The sequence below is a fragment of the Chinchilla lanigera genome, unplaced genomic scaffold (assembly GCF_000276665.1).
Source record: "Chinchilla lanigera isolate Chin_1 unplaced genomic scaffold, ChiLan1.0 scaffold00012, whole genome shotgun sequence".
NCBI lineage: Eukaryota > Metazoa > Chordata > Mammalia > Rodentia > Chinchillidae > Chinchilla > Chinchilla lanigera.
Window position 1 is genome coordinate 7,070,620 of NW_004955413.1, and position 13,854 is coordinate 7,084,473.

The 13,854-nt window shown below is 44.5% G+C and overlaps 1 long non-coding RNA gene across 1 annotated transcript in view; it reads left to right on the forward strand.

Annotated features, from left to right (window-relative positions):
- Positions 1-6,711, forward strand: part of LOC106147925 — a 13,768-nt gene extending 7,057 nt beyond the window's left edge. Inside the window, exon 3 of the long non-coding RNA XR_001232959.1 lies at positions 6,092-6,711. This is a non-coding gene — a long non-coding RNA (uncharacterized LOC106147925). The remainder of the gene's footprint in view (positions 1-6,091) is intronic.
- Positions 6,712-13,854: the final 7,143 nt, after the last annotated feature.

Consider the following 13,854-nt stretch of genomic DNA (forward strand, 5'->3'; position numbering starts at 1 on the left):
AAAATTACCATACTCTAAAAAAGAAGGAGCTAGAAGAGGATATCCGAAAATGGAAAGCTATCCCTTGTTCTTGAATAGGCAGAACCAATACAGTGAAATTGGCCATACTTCAAAAATTGTTATACAAATTTAATGCAATCCTGATCAATATTCCAATAGCATATCTTACAGACCTACAGAAAACAATCCTAAAACCACTTGGATCCAGAAGAGACCTAGAAGGCTGGGGATGTAGCTCAGTGGCATAGCACCTGCCTGGCAAGCATGAGGTCGTGAGTTTGATTCCTGGTCGTCCCCCAACCCCCCCAAAAACAGAAGAGACCTAGAACAGCAAAGGCAATTGTGGGCAGCAAAGACATGGCACTACAATCCCTGACTGAAATTATACTGCAAAGCTACTATGATAAAAACAGCATGGTACTGGCAAAAAAAAAACCACCCAAGGATCAATGGAACATATTAGAAGATAACATAATAACTCCAGACATTCTTAGGCACCTTATCTTTGACAAAGGTGCCAAACACCTTCACTGCAAGAAAGATAGCTTCTTGAATATATGATACTGGGAAGCCTGGCTTTTTACATGCCAAAGATTATTTTTCACCACGCACTAAACTAAAATCAAAGTTCTAAATATTAAAACAGAAACACTAAATCTGCTGGAAAAGAGACTAGGTAGAACACGTGAAACATTGGTGTAGGCAAAGACTTTATGAAAGAAAACCCCAGTTGCACAGGAACTATCAAAGAAGCAAGAACTGGGAACTCACCTTATTAGAAAACTTTCATATAGCAAGAGAGACCACCAATAGAGTGAAGAGATCCACACTGTGGGAAAAATTTTTTGCCAGCTGTTCCTCAGACAAAAGACTGCTATCTAGAACATATAAAGAACTAAAAAACATCAGACCCTCCAAATTTAAAAACCAAATCCAAAAATGGGCATCTGACATAAATACACACTTCTCAGAAGAAGAAATACAAATGGTAAATAAATATATGAATAAATGTTCTGCATCATCGGTCTTTCAAGAAATGCAAATTAAAGAACACTGAGAATCCATCTCACCCAGAAAGAATGGCTATCATCAAGGAGTCAACCAATAAAAATGCTGGAGGGGCTGTGGGGAAAAGGAACCCTTTTCCATTGTTGATGTGAGTGTGGACTGGTGCAACCACTGTGGAGATATATGTGAAGATTCCTTTAAAAACTAGGACTAACCTAGCTTGTTGCTGCACTCCTGTAAATCCCAGCACTTGGGAGGCTGAGGCAGGAAAATCTCCATGAATTCAAAGACAGCCTGGGCTACATAGTGAGTTCAAGGCCAGCCTGGACTGTATGGCAAGACTTTGTCTCAAAAATAAAATAAAATAAGCTATAATAAAAACTAGGATTAGAGGTTCCATTTGACCCAGCTATTCCCCTTCTTGGTATCTTCCCTCCAAAGTTAAAAACCTCATACCACAGTGATATATGCACACCCATGTTTATAGGGGCACAGTTTGTAATAGCTATATCTTGGAAACAGCCCAAATGCCCATCAGCTGGTAACTGGATAAAGAAGATGTGGGTTTTTTTTATATAATGGGTTACTACTCTACCATAAAGAAGGATAAGCTGAAGACATTTCTAACTAAATGGATGCACCATGAGATCATATTCTTAATGAAATAAATTGGACACACAGGTAAATACCACATTATTTCTCTTCTGTGAGAAACTGAAAGTACAAATAAGGGCCAAAATGTGTAATAGATACTGTGAAATAGGAAGAGAATGTTCAAATGGGAGGGGGGATGGAAGAAAGGGGGAAGGAGGAAAGGAAAGAAGGGAGAAGAAAAAAATGATGAGAAACAGAGGAAGAAAGGGAAACAAAGCTCTTGTAAATAAGGAGCAGAAGAAAGGTTGAAGGGAGGGTAAGGGAGCGGGAAAAAAAGAACCAAGTCATGCCATGTACAGGTGCAGGCTCCCTATGGCGAATGTGATCATTATGGGTACCTAAAATGTACCAGTAAACCTAATTAATATAAAAATTTGAAAAAAAAGCCATTCAGTCCCTGAAACCTGCCCTATTAACACTTAGTTCTTCTCTTTTTTCTTTCCTTTTCTTTCTTGGTGTTTTTTTTTTTTTTTTTTTTTTTTTTTTGCTTAGTATAGGGTTTTACTATGTGTTCTGTGTTGTCCTCAGACACATGATCTTCCTGTCTCAGCTTCCGGAATGCTTAGATTACAGGCAAGCACCACAACACCCAACATCACTTGCTTATGCAAGGTATTCCCAAGTTATTAGTGTTTAACTGCTTTTTACAAGCCCAGGACTGCTGAGACATGAATCGGCATCATTATGATCCTGTAAAGATAGGGGGAAAAGCCCTTCAGTGTAGTAGGTTACTTTCTGTAGAACTGACAATACACGGTAGCGTCAGTACTGCGCAGTGAGCCCGGAGCCTCACACTAAGCTATATCCTCCGTCCACAGCTAAACTGCTGAGTCACCCAAGCCTGACTCTAGTCTTATTGTGGCAACTTAGAGATAATCAATATCAAACGCGAATTTGTAATTACAGAAAAATATATTTGAGTGTATAGTGTATGTATACAAATGTAAATGCATAAGAAGTCTGAAAGGATGAAATTTGTCTTTTAAAATATTTAACTCTTTAATTAGTTAATAATTTCAAATCTAGAGAAATATCACAAGAGTAGCACTAAAACAATCCACAGACTGCTTTTGTTTCTGTTTTTGTTATTTTTAGCAGTGCTCAGGGTTGAACCCAGAGCCTTCCGAGCTACTTCTCTAGCCCTTTTTCACTTTTGAAAACAGGGGCTTACAAAGTTGCTAAATTGCTCAAGCTGGGCTTGAATTAGTGATCCTCCTGTCTCAGCCTCCCAGAGAGCTGGAATTACAGGCGGGCCCCAGGTGGCTTTTACAGCAGTAGTTCTCTGTGTGGAACTGGGACTGGTGGCCTCAAGAACTTGTTGTAAAAGCCAACTCTCAGGCCCCACCCCAGACCTCCTGAATCCAAACCCTCAGGCTGGGTCCCAGCATCTGCCAGCCCTCCAGTGGGTGCTGATATGCATTGAAGTCTGAGAACTGCTGACTTCAGGAACTGACAATCAGGCAGTGAATTAAAGTTTCTTAGACCTAAATACTGTTGGCCCCTGCAGAGCCCGCGCATGCCCCTAAGCCAGCAAGGATGTGTGTGAAGTCCCTGTGCCCCGAGGCATCAATGCATGCTAGGAGGCTGAGACAGGAAGATCATGAGCTTGAGGTTCACCCTGGGCTGCGCTAGGGGTGAAGAATGGGCTACAGCGAGAGCCTTGCTCCAAAAACTAAAAATCTAACACAAAACATGAGCCTTCCGGAAACCACAGCAAGTTCTCTAGCAGGAAAAGATGTCTTACAACATTTGATTTTGCTGCCCTCAGGTCTTCCGTCCCCTCGGTAGAGCTGATGCTAAGCGGTGAGTTTGTGTTCCCAGCCAGGTGATCACAGGACTGGTTCAGAGGCTGAGTCACCGGGGCAACTCCAGAACTGCCCCTTTCTTGTCTTCCTGTGTTAAATTAGAACCAGGGCATTAGGAACACTCTGGAGTTCTTATTATCCATTCCTGCCAACCCTAGAGCGCCCCGGGGAAATTTTCTTTCACCAGGGAGGGATGCTTACTATTTAGTGTAAAGTTTAAACAGGAAAAGCTTATAAAAAGTTAAAAATTCGAACCAGCGCATGGTGGCACATGCTTGTAATTTAAGCACTACAGAAGCTGAGGCAGGAGATTCGCCGCCAAGTTCCAGCCCAGCCTGAATTACAGAGCCTGAATGACCTTGTCTCAAAAAAAAAAAAAGAAAAAAGTTAAAATTTCAGCGGGCTCCGTGGTGCATGGCGGTGATCTCAGCACTCTCTGAGGCTGAGGCAGGAAGATCAGGAGTTTGAGCCCAGCCTGGGCAGTGTAGTGACTTAGGGTAACGGTGTCTCAAAATAGAAAATAAAAGAGCGCTGAGAATGTAGCTCGGTGAAAAGGCCCTTGGTTCAGTCCTCAGTGCATGAAAAAATAAAATAAGGTAAAAAATAAAAAGAAGACGCTCAGCTTTGCTGTTCCCGCCCCAGCTGCTGAGCGCTGCGCTGCCCCGGCCGGCCGAGGGCTGTGTCCTGTGTGCCGGTCTCCAGCGCACTGTGAGAACCCTCGGCTTCCCGCAGCTCCCAGGCCGCTTTTGGGAGGCCGAGCTACCCCTCGCGCTGGCTCTGAGCCCTGAGCCCAGCTTTTGGATCTCTTCAGTCACAGTCACGGAGGCGAAGTGCCTGTGAGCGTGGTCGTCCTTGGGCTGACAGTCGGTCGTGTTCTAGCTGCCTGCCCGCCCCCGCTATCCCAAGGCAGACAGACTCCTCTGTTCTCTCGGGACGCAATCTCCCGAAGCGCCCTGATTCTGGAGGAATCCTTTCCTCGCAGTCTAAAAGCTCCAGCTCTCACGTGCTCCAGCTCCGCAAACGGTGCGTTGGGCTGTGGGTCCGAGTGTGCAGAAAAAAACTTCACCCTGTGCACAATTGTGACAGCGTTGCTCTCCACCTTCCAGCAGAACTTTAATTTCTTTGTTTTGTTTTGTTACCGTACTGGAGACTGAAGCCAGGGCTTTTGCAGTAAGCTATATCCCCAACTCATTTTAAAGTTTTGTTTGGTTTTGTTTTACACAAAGGATTGAACCCAGGGCCTTCGCGCTAATCCAGTGATGGAGAACCTTTTAGAGCTTCCAACGATACAAATAGCCCGCTGGGGCATGAATGCCATAGGTTTGCTGCCACTGTGCTATATTCTGCCCCCTCCCTTTTCTGGGGGACAGGGTCTCGCTAAGTTGCCCAGGTTGTACTTAAACTTGTGATTGTCCTGCCTCAGCCACCCGGAGTGCTGGGCTTACAGGTGTGTGCCACTACACCTGGGTAGAAGTTTAATTTTTATTTTTTGAGACAGGGTCTCACTATGTAGTTCTGGCTGGCCTGGAACTCATGGTGATCCTCCTGCTTCAGCCTCCCAAGTGCTGGGATTACAGGTGAGGTTTAATTTTTAACAATTCATTCTGAAATGATTGTTTTGTATTCACACCCCACAAGAAAGTCTTATTTTCCAAGCAACTGATGAATGCTAGAGCAGGTTGTGCTTATGTACATTGGCTTTCTTTATCTCCCAGTGGATCATTTTGTGTGTAGAATTGTGTAGAAACGGTGGTAACTTTCTCGTCCCCCTCTACCAGACACTTAGCACCAGAGACTTCTGAGAGTCACGCTCAGTCCCGCCCCAGAGTTCCAGTGTGCTTCGTTAGAGTGAGGCTTCTCCAGCTTGTGGAACTTTTACTGTTGAAATATCAAATTGAACTGGGCATGGTGGTGCACGCCTATCGTCACACCCTTGGGGAGCCTGAGGCAGGAGCATTGCTGCGAGTTTGAGGACAGCCTGGGCTATAAAGTGAGCTCAAGGCCAGCCTGACCTGCATAGCAAGACCCTGCCTCAAAAAGACAGAAGCAAAAACAAAACAAAAAGCTACATAATGAGATCCTGTCTCAAAAATTTTTAAAAAAAGAAAAATAGAAAAAAAAAATGTCAAGCTGGGCATGGTGGCACATGCCTGTAATTCCAGCACTCAGGAGGCTGAGGCAGGAGGATCATTGCGAGTTCAAGACCAGCCTGGGCTACAAAGTGAGCTCAAGGCCAGCCTGAACTGCATAGCAAGAACCTGTATCAAAAACAAAAACAAAAAAAGACAAAAACAAAGAAAAAAAGGTCAAAGAGCCCTCCCTGCATGACGGTCCTCCGCTTCCCACTGTGCCTGTGCTGTCTGAACTCTTGTGGAGAGCACACCTTGTGGTGTTTGGACGAGAACCACTGGTACTGCGGAGGTGAGCACCGCCCAGCTTTCAGCAGTGCCACGTCCAGGCTTTCCATGGCTTTTGTGGCCAGTGTTGGTAAGAATCTTTCCCGCGGCAGGGTGCTGCCCAAGTATGCCCACTGCGAAGGAACCCCGCACTTCTAAGTCCTTCCAGGGGTACAAAGCACAGGCTGTACCCCAGTCGCCCGTAGTAACCTGTTGTCTCTTTCCTAGACTGGAGAGGCGCTGGCCTGGCTTCCCCATCCCCTCTCAAAGACACTAAGGCCCAGTGCTGCCCATTCAACCCCCTGGCATGGCCGCTCCCCCGGGCTGGGATTTCAGCACAGAAAGAGGAGTCGCCTTGCAACAACGTCTGCGCTCAGCCCTGCATCCTACGAACTGCCAAAATCTTGGCTTCCTTTTTGGAAGAAGGAAAAAGAAAATCAGAGAAACAAACTGAGTTCGTCGGAATGCTCTACAGCTCTTCTACTGCGGCATAAACAACAGGCAGTTTCATTTACATAAATCAGATTGGAAATTGAAATGGAGCTGGGATAGAACAGCAAAGCGGGAGTTGAGGTTCATGCTGGCGTGTGGGATGGAAACAAGAATAGATACGTGAAAATCAGTGTCTACAAAAGGCGGAGAAGCAGCCGCAGCCCTGCCATTCATCTCGTTCGCAGATGTCCTTTCTCTTCCTCTCGGCTCCCATGGCTCCAAGCCGGGGAGCCTGGTGGAACTGGAGGCAGGGAGAGGTGGAGGTTACTGCCCAGTGAAGTAGCTTCCTGCACAATTTTCCAACGAATTTGCCTTTTTTTTTTTTTTTTGAGACAGGGTCTTACTACATAGCCCAGGCTGGCCTTGAATGTACTATGTAGCCCAGGCTGGCCTCTAAGTCACAGCGATCCTCCTGCCTCAGCCTTCTGAGTGCTGGGATTACAGGCCTGCACCACCGTACCCAACACAAATTTGTTTCTGAATGAACCCTTGATTGCTGTACTTCCAGGACAGAAAAGGAGCTTGTAGAAAGGTGCAGCAGAGGGCAAGGGCTCAGGAAACATGCAGAGAAGGAAGGAGCCCAGGACAAGGGTACACCCCCACTTCCAGGCCTTTGCCCCACGTCAGCCTGCTCCACCTGGGCCCTCCCCTCCTCTTAAAGCATTGGGCTGCACCTCTGCAATCCCATCCCCTCCCAACCCCACCTCTGAACACCGGAGACTCGGGACATTTCAGATGTCAACCTGAACCCGGGGTGATACGCTATCCCCGTTCACTGGGTGAGGGTGGGAGGCAGCCTCTGATTACAAAACCCTCCCCATGACTGTGGTCCCGTTTGGAGGAGGAGGGACTGGATGTCAAGCACATTCCCGACAGACTCCCGTCTCACTCGCACAGCAGCGTGGCCTGTTTAGGCACATGTGGCTGGCTTAAGAGTTTCAGCCATAACAGAGGCCAGGAAAGTGCTTAGTAACCTGCAGAGACCAGACTACATTGAGGGCAGAAATGGAGATGCAGGTGTGTCTAGTTATACCTGTTGAACAGCGGTCAGAGTGAACCCTAGTTCCTGAGCTGCAAAGGAGAGTTGAGTGATGGCGTGAACTGTGGACCAGGCGCTAGAGCAGACTCCTTGTCCGGTCTGGTAGTAAAAGAGCAATTAGGCACATGCCCATGGGCATTTCACCGGAAGTCCAGCCTACACCCAACCTTCAGGCAACCCTTGCTCACAAAGACTGTGGGCATCTCCAAGGGACTCCTGCAAGTCATCATGTTACCTGACCGTTTTCACCCTCTGCCCTCCGATGCTAGTAAATGGAGCAACTTCTTGGGGTGAATTAACTTGCGCTCCTCTGCTTTTCTCTTATTAGATATAGTGAGATCATTGGTGAATGCAATTCAAATAAAATGACATTCTTTTGTGTCCATAGGCTCCCATGTGCCCAACAGCCGCCTTTAAATGTCAGGCTCCATCCTTTGGCATTAGTAAGATATCTCATTCCATGGGAGTGGTAGGCTATGGGTCTTTTGGCCTACTTTATTTGTTTTTGTATTTTGAACCGGGGTTTCTCTGTGTAGTGCAGACTGGCCTTGAACTCACTTATATAGCCCAGGCTGGCCTCAAACTCATGGTTATCCTCCTGCCTCAGCCTCCTGAGTATTGGGACTACATGTGTGCACCACCACGTACAGGTTATGAATCTTGAATATAATGGGAACTCATGAAATCAAGATACTGGAGAATGGAAATGCTATAGTCAGTTAGTATAATGTATATTTCTAATGTTTTCTGACTCTTGACATACAGGTTTTTAAGCTTTCTGTTTCTTTTAAGATGGCAGAAAAAAAAAAAAAAAGAGAAGATGGCAGAAAAACATTAATAGGGCAGAATATCAGCATCCCATACACTAAAAGTTAACTATTCCACTCGATTCTTGCAAGCTTGCTGTTACAAATTAACCTACTTGAACTTAAGTTTACTCTTCCCCTCTTATTTTTTTTTGAGACAGTGTCTCACTATATAGTTGAGGCTGACCTTGAACTCACAGATTCTCCTGCCTCAGCCTCCCAAATGCTGACATACAGGTGTGCACCACCCCACCTGGCTCTGACAGTGTTTTTTTGTAATACTTATATATTCATTCCTTTATTCATTTTATGTGTATTACCTTCTACTATTCCCAAGACACTGTAATAAATAGAATCCATAAATGATGAAATCCATCACAGAAAAGATAACCTATGCTCATTTATTGTTATAATTAATTAACCAAAACCCTTTCATATTTATCATACTTGTTACTAGCTGTTCAATGTCCATTTTCTGTGCTGGGCCGTGATCTCCATGAATGCAAGAACTGCAACTGGTATGTTGATGGCTTAGAATAATTACAGAGCAAGTATATTCTAAATGAATAGCAAATAAATTTGGTATAAATTTATTTTGATACTGTGTCATATTGAACACCCTGAATTTTGTTGAGTTATATCTTAAATGTTAGATATCATTCAAGAAAGATTTGTATATAATCTTTAAGTGTAGTTTATATATTTAAATCTTGGAAGAAATGAAATGTCAACTTGTGGTTGTAAATAGGTAAAGAATCTATGGCTTGAAATGATACCTCAGTTACCATGCTACTGAAAATGTAATTATATCAGAGTCTGAGGAATGGTTAACTTGAAATACTCAAAACTCAATAGCTCTTTTTAGAAAGCTTGCTCATTTCACTCACGTGCTGACGTGTCATTACTGTTCTGTTTTGCATCTCCTCCCTTACTGTTTCTCAGTCTCCACCCCAGGGTTCCCACGTCAGGGAGCATCAACGCCCCACTGAACAGACACCCCTGAAAGGCTAGTATGGAACAGATTATTGCAGTGAGCCGGTAAGGATGCGAATGAGGTCCAGGGAAGATCTGACTATGAAGAAAAATGCAATCTCTTTAGTTTTACGTTTATTTTAAAATTTATCTTATTTTATTTTTTTGAGAGAGGGTCTTGCTTTGTAGGTCAAGCTAGCCTTGAATTGATAATGAACCCCAGGCTGGCCTCAAACTTGTGGTGATCCTCCTGCCTCAACCTCCAGAGTGCTGGGACTAAATGTATGTACCACCCCACCCTGCTAGGAAGAAGGGTTCAGTTTAAAGAGGGGGAAAAAAAAGGAGAGCCAGTTGTGGTATACACATGTAATCCTAGTGCTCTGTAAGGCTGAGGCAGGAGGACCTCAGATTGAGCCCAGCCTGGGCAATTTAGTGAGACCCTTTCTCAAAAAAAAAAAAAAAAGGGAGAGGCTGGGTGTGATGCTGCTCACTTGTAATGCCAGCACTTGAGAGTCCGAGACAGGAGGCTCACCATGAGTGTGAGGCCAGCCTGGGCTACACAGTGAGTTCAAGGCCAGCCTGAGTTACGCAGAGAGACCCTGTCTCAAAAGGTGGGGGCTAGAGATGTAGTTCAGTGTGAAGGCCCTGGGGGTGCATCCCAGTACCAGAGAACAGGGAGAATTTAAGGAGCAAAAACTCAAGGGGAGATAGGTCGTAGGCTTTCCTCTTTTCCTCTTCTGCGAGATGAGAGTGCACTTGGAAGAATTATCACATCGGTCAAAAAATAAAGACAGCATATCTTCCAGACAAGAATATAGTTCACACGATCCATGAGATTTCACTCCTGAACAGTGACACGAAGGGACCTTACAAAGAATATTGAAAGAATAAATAAAGCAAGCAGGTTAAAGGAGGGAACAAAGAGAAATAACGTGCAAAGAAAGAAGCAGAAAAGGACGCTTTTTGCAGGAAGAAGAGGATGTGTTTTATTCATTGTTTCAGAAAGTGAGTTCCAAAATGCTCTGAAAGAAAATCACCCACAGCTGTTTGGTTTCCTTTCCAGAGGTCTTAACTGGAAAGATCTCAACAGTTCAGTGGCCAGAGAGCCTGGCTCTGTTCTTGCAGTGAGGTCAGAGTTACAGATCGTCCGCGGCGCTGACATTTTAGCAGACTCCAATTCCTGTGTGCTTAGTCAACAAGAGAGCTGCAGCACCTCTACATCCAGCAGCAGAAAGTGGGAGAATTTACACCAGCACCAACACATATGGACTGCAGAGAGGCTCAGGTTGTGATCACAGCTTTGCCGCTGTGCAGAGGAATTAGTGTGAGAAAGTCCTTCATTTCTCTCTGCCTCAGTTTGTCTTTTCCAACATGAGTGAGATTGAGATGAATAATTTAACAGGCTTCGTTTCAGTTCTTTGTGATTTTCTTTTCTTTCTTTCTTTCTTTCTTTTTTTTTTTGTCTTTTTGAGACAGGGTTTTATTATGCAGTTCAGACTGGCCTTGAATTTACTTTGTAGGGCAGGGTGCCCTTGAACTTGTAGCGATTCTCCTGCCTCAGCCTCCTGAGTGCTGAGATGACAGTGCTGGGATTATGCACCACGCCCGGCAAGAAACTGGAACTTTATATAAAATCAGCGTATGCTAAAGTAATCAGCTTTTTAAACTTACTTTTTCAATTTCTTAGTAATTGCTATTTACCTTTATCTTTTCTTTCTTTCTTTTGATTTTTCTTTTTTTTTTTTTTTGCCTTAATAATTTCGGGTCTTACCAGGTGTGGAAGTACACATCTAGTATAATCCTAGCACTTGGGAGGCTGAGGCAGGAGGATTGCTTTGAGTTCAAGGCCAACTTGGGCTACATAGTGAGACCATATCTAAAACAAACAAACAAACAACAACAACAAAACCAAAATGATAAAAAATAATCTCAGATCTAAAAGTGCAATATTTTCTTAGGAGGAAGTTGTTACAGCCAATCTTTCACTCTATTTTTAGTTCTGTTTGACAAAATGGAAGCGCACTTGTATGTATATTCACTTTGGAAGGTCAATATAGATTAAAGTTAGAGAAGGAACAGGTGTATCCACAAAGGCAGTGTGGCAAGGGACGTTATTATAAATTCATTTTGTTTACACACCTTAGAGTTTATCAGTAAGATGGCTATGCAGTTATTCAGAATTATGGAAAACCTTTGGCTATTATATATCATTAAGAAAGTCCAAACCAGCCTGACATGTAATGTTCTCTTCATGGGTCACCAGGCTGAGGTGTCGTCCAGATTTCAGGTCCGGGTCTTGCCATAATGAACTTTTGGAGAATGATTCAGTCTACACTTCTAGTTGCATAGACTTGTGCTACTCAGTATGATATCTGCTGGTCACACTGAGTACTTTATTTTATTTTATTTTTTTACTGTTTTAGTTTTTTGAGATAGCATCTCACCATGTCATTCAGCTGGCCTTAAACCTATTATGTACTCCAGGCTGGCCTTGAACTCATAAGCATCCTCCTGCTTCAGCCTCCTGAGTGCTGGGATTACAGGTGTGTGCTACCTCGCCTGGCTTTCACACTGAGCACTTTAATTGTGGTGAGCCCAAATTAAGATGCCTTGTAAGTGTAAAGTACATACTAGAGTTTGAAGACAGTGCCAGAGATTATAAAAACCTCACTAATCTTTTTTTGAGGTATTAAAGATTGAACCCAAGGCCTTTGCACTGAGATATACCCTCTCCCCTCAAACTTTTGAGACAGGGTATAGCCAAGCTGGTAAATTGCCCAGGCTGGGTTCAAATGTGATTCTCCTGCTTCAGTCTCACATAGTGCTGGGATTACAGCTGTATGCTACCATGCCTGGCTTCACTAGTCATTTCTATATGTAGAAACGATAGTACACATCTTGGGTATTCTGGGTTATGAAAAATGTATCAAAATTAATTTTCTTTCGTTCTCTCTTATTCTTTCTTTTTTTCTTTTCTAACTATGGCTGCCAGAAAATTTAATTATACATATGTCTGGTAACTGGGGCTCGCATCCTTGAATACAGGGGCCATTCCTGTCTCGTTCTGCACGGTGTCCTAACACCTAATGGGGAGCACAAGTGGACTGACGGCGTTATTGTGAATGCCACACAGAATGTAACAGTCAGGGCTCCTCCCCGCTGAACACTGCTGGAAACACTCTTACTCTCTGCGTGGCCCTTTGTGACTCGAGCTGACTCTTCTCCGCCCTTGTTGCTTCAGCACCAGGTGTAGGCAAATGCTTCACTCTCTCGAGCTGCAGATGCTAATGTGTCAAGGCTTCCTTGCTGGAAGCTCCAGTCCCCGGAACGGCCTGAAGTCTCCTTAACTTCCTTAAGTCAGTTCATAGTATTCTCTTCCTTGGGGCGAGAAGCTGGATAATCTCACGTCAGCTTGGAATCATCCTTCGCCTCTTCAAAGTCAGGAACTGCATCTCCTAGCATCTCCCTCCCTTTATAGTCCCAGGTTGGAGTCTGTCACGCAAGGCCACTCTCTTCAGATCTACAGAGTCGAAGAGGAGGAGAGCGTTATTTCTGGTCAGTCACGGGGAGGTGTGTGGGCAGATGGAGGCTCACAGCTGCTTCCAGGTGAGCCTGAGAAGCTGTTGCATCTGTGCTACTGACTGAGACAGCTGGTGCAGGTGTGCCGCACCTGACTTGAAGGTGACGAGCTTCTGGGCCCCCATCCTGCGTGGACATGGACCCTGGCGTGGACCCTTTGCGATACTCTGCCAGTGGCCCTAGCAAGTTTGCTATCAGACTTCTACATTTGTCAAAGAGGGCTCTTTAAATTGTATCAGCTTTCAGCATCACAGAACCTACATCTCGTCCAGAAAGGCTGAAAGCTTCCTAGAGTTCTTAGGACCCCTGTGGCTTCCTTAGGAGAAACCCTGAGCACCACTGGGTCTGGGCTGGACTTGGAGGTCTCCAGCGGAGCCCCTCGGCTGTCCTCCCTTCCGCTCCCCGGCAGTTGTGCAGGTGTTAACTTTGTTCATGCTAGGGAGAGTGGCTTTTGAAGTCATTGCTTAAGATGATTGTTGTCAGCAATTAGATTAGGCTCTTCTTTGTTGTTTTGGTCCAGTTAATCTCAATTTTAAGAACTGACTCTTACAGTAGCAATGCTAATGAGAGAATATCTTATATCATACAAAAATCTTAGAGCAAGCGTCGTTATGATAAACCATAGATACACGTAATTTAGGACTTTGGCACATGGTGTGGACTTGGCAAATATGTGAATGAGCGTGTGAATCGGTGAGTGAGTGAAGGAAAGAATGAATTTATGTACATCTGTGCACAAATAACTTATTTGTTTGATTATTAAACAACATAGGCATGTTTGTTCTCACTAATTCTCCCTAGATTTGTTGAGCACAGAACCTAGAACTCGCAGCTGCTTCTTTTGGATGAAAATCATGAATCCTTTTGGGATCCACTCCAGCACAAATTCTAGGAAATCCCAGAGTGCATCTGTAATTAGGGTCTGCAAGAGAGGCTGGAGACAACTGTTCATTAAGAATTGTTTTCCAAAGGTTGACTATTTTCTTAAAACGCTTGACTATTGCCAGGCATGGAGGTGCACACCTGTAATTCCACCACTTGCGAGGCTGAGGCAGGAGGATCACTGTGAGTTTGAGGCCAGCCTGGGCTACATAGTGAGTTCA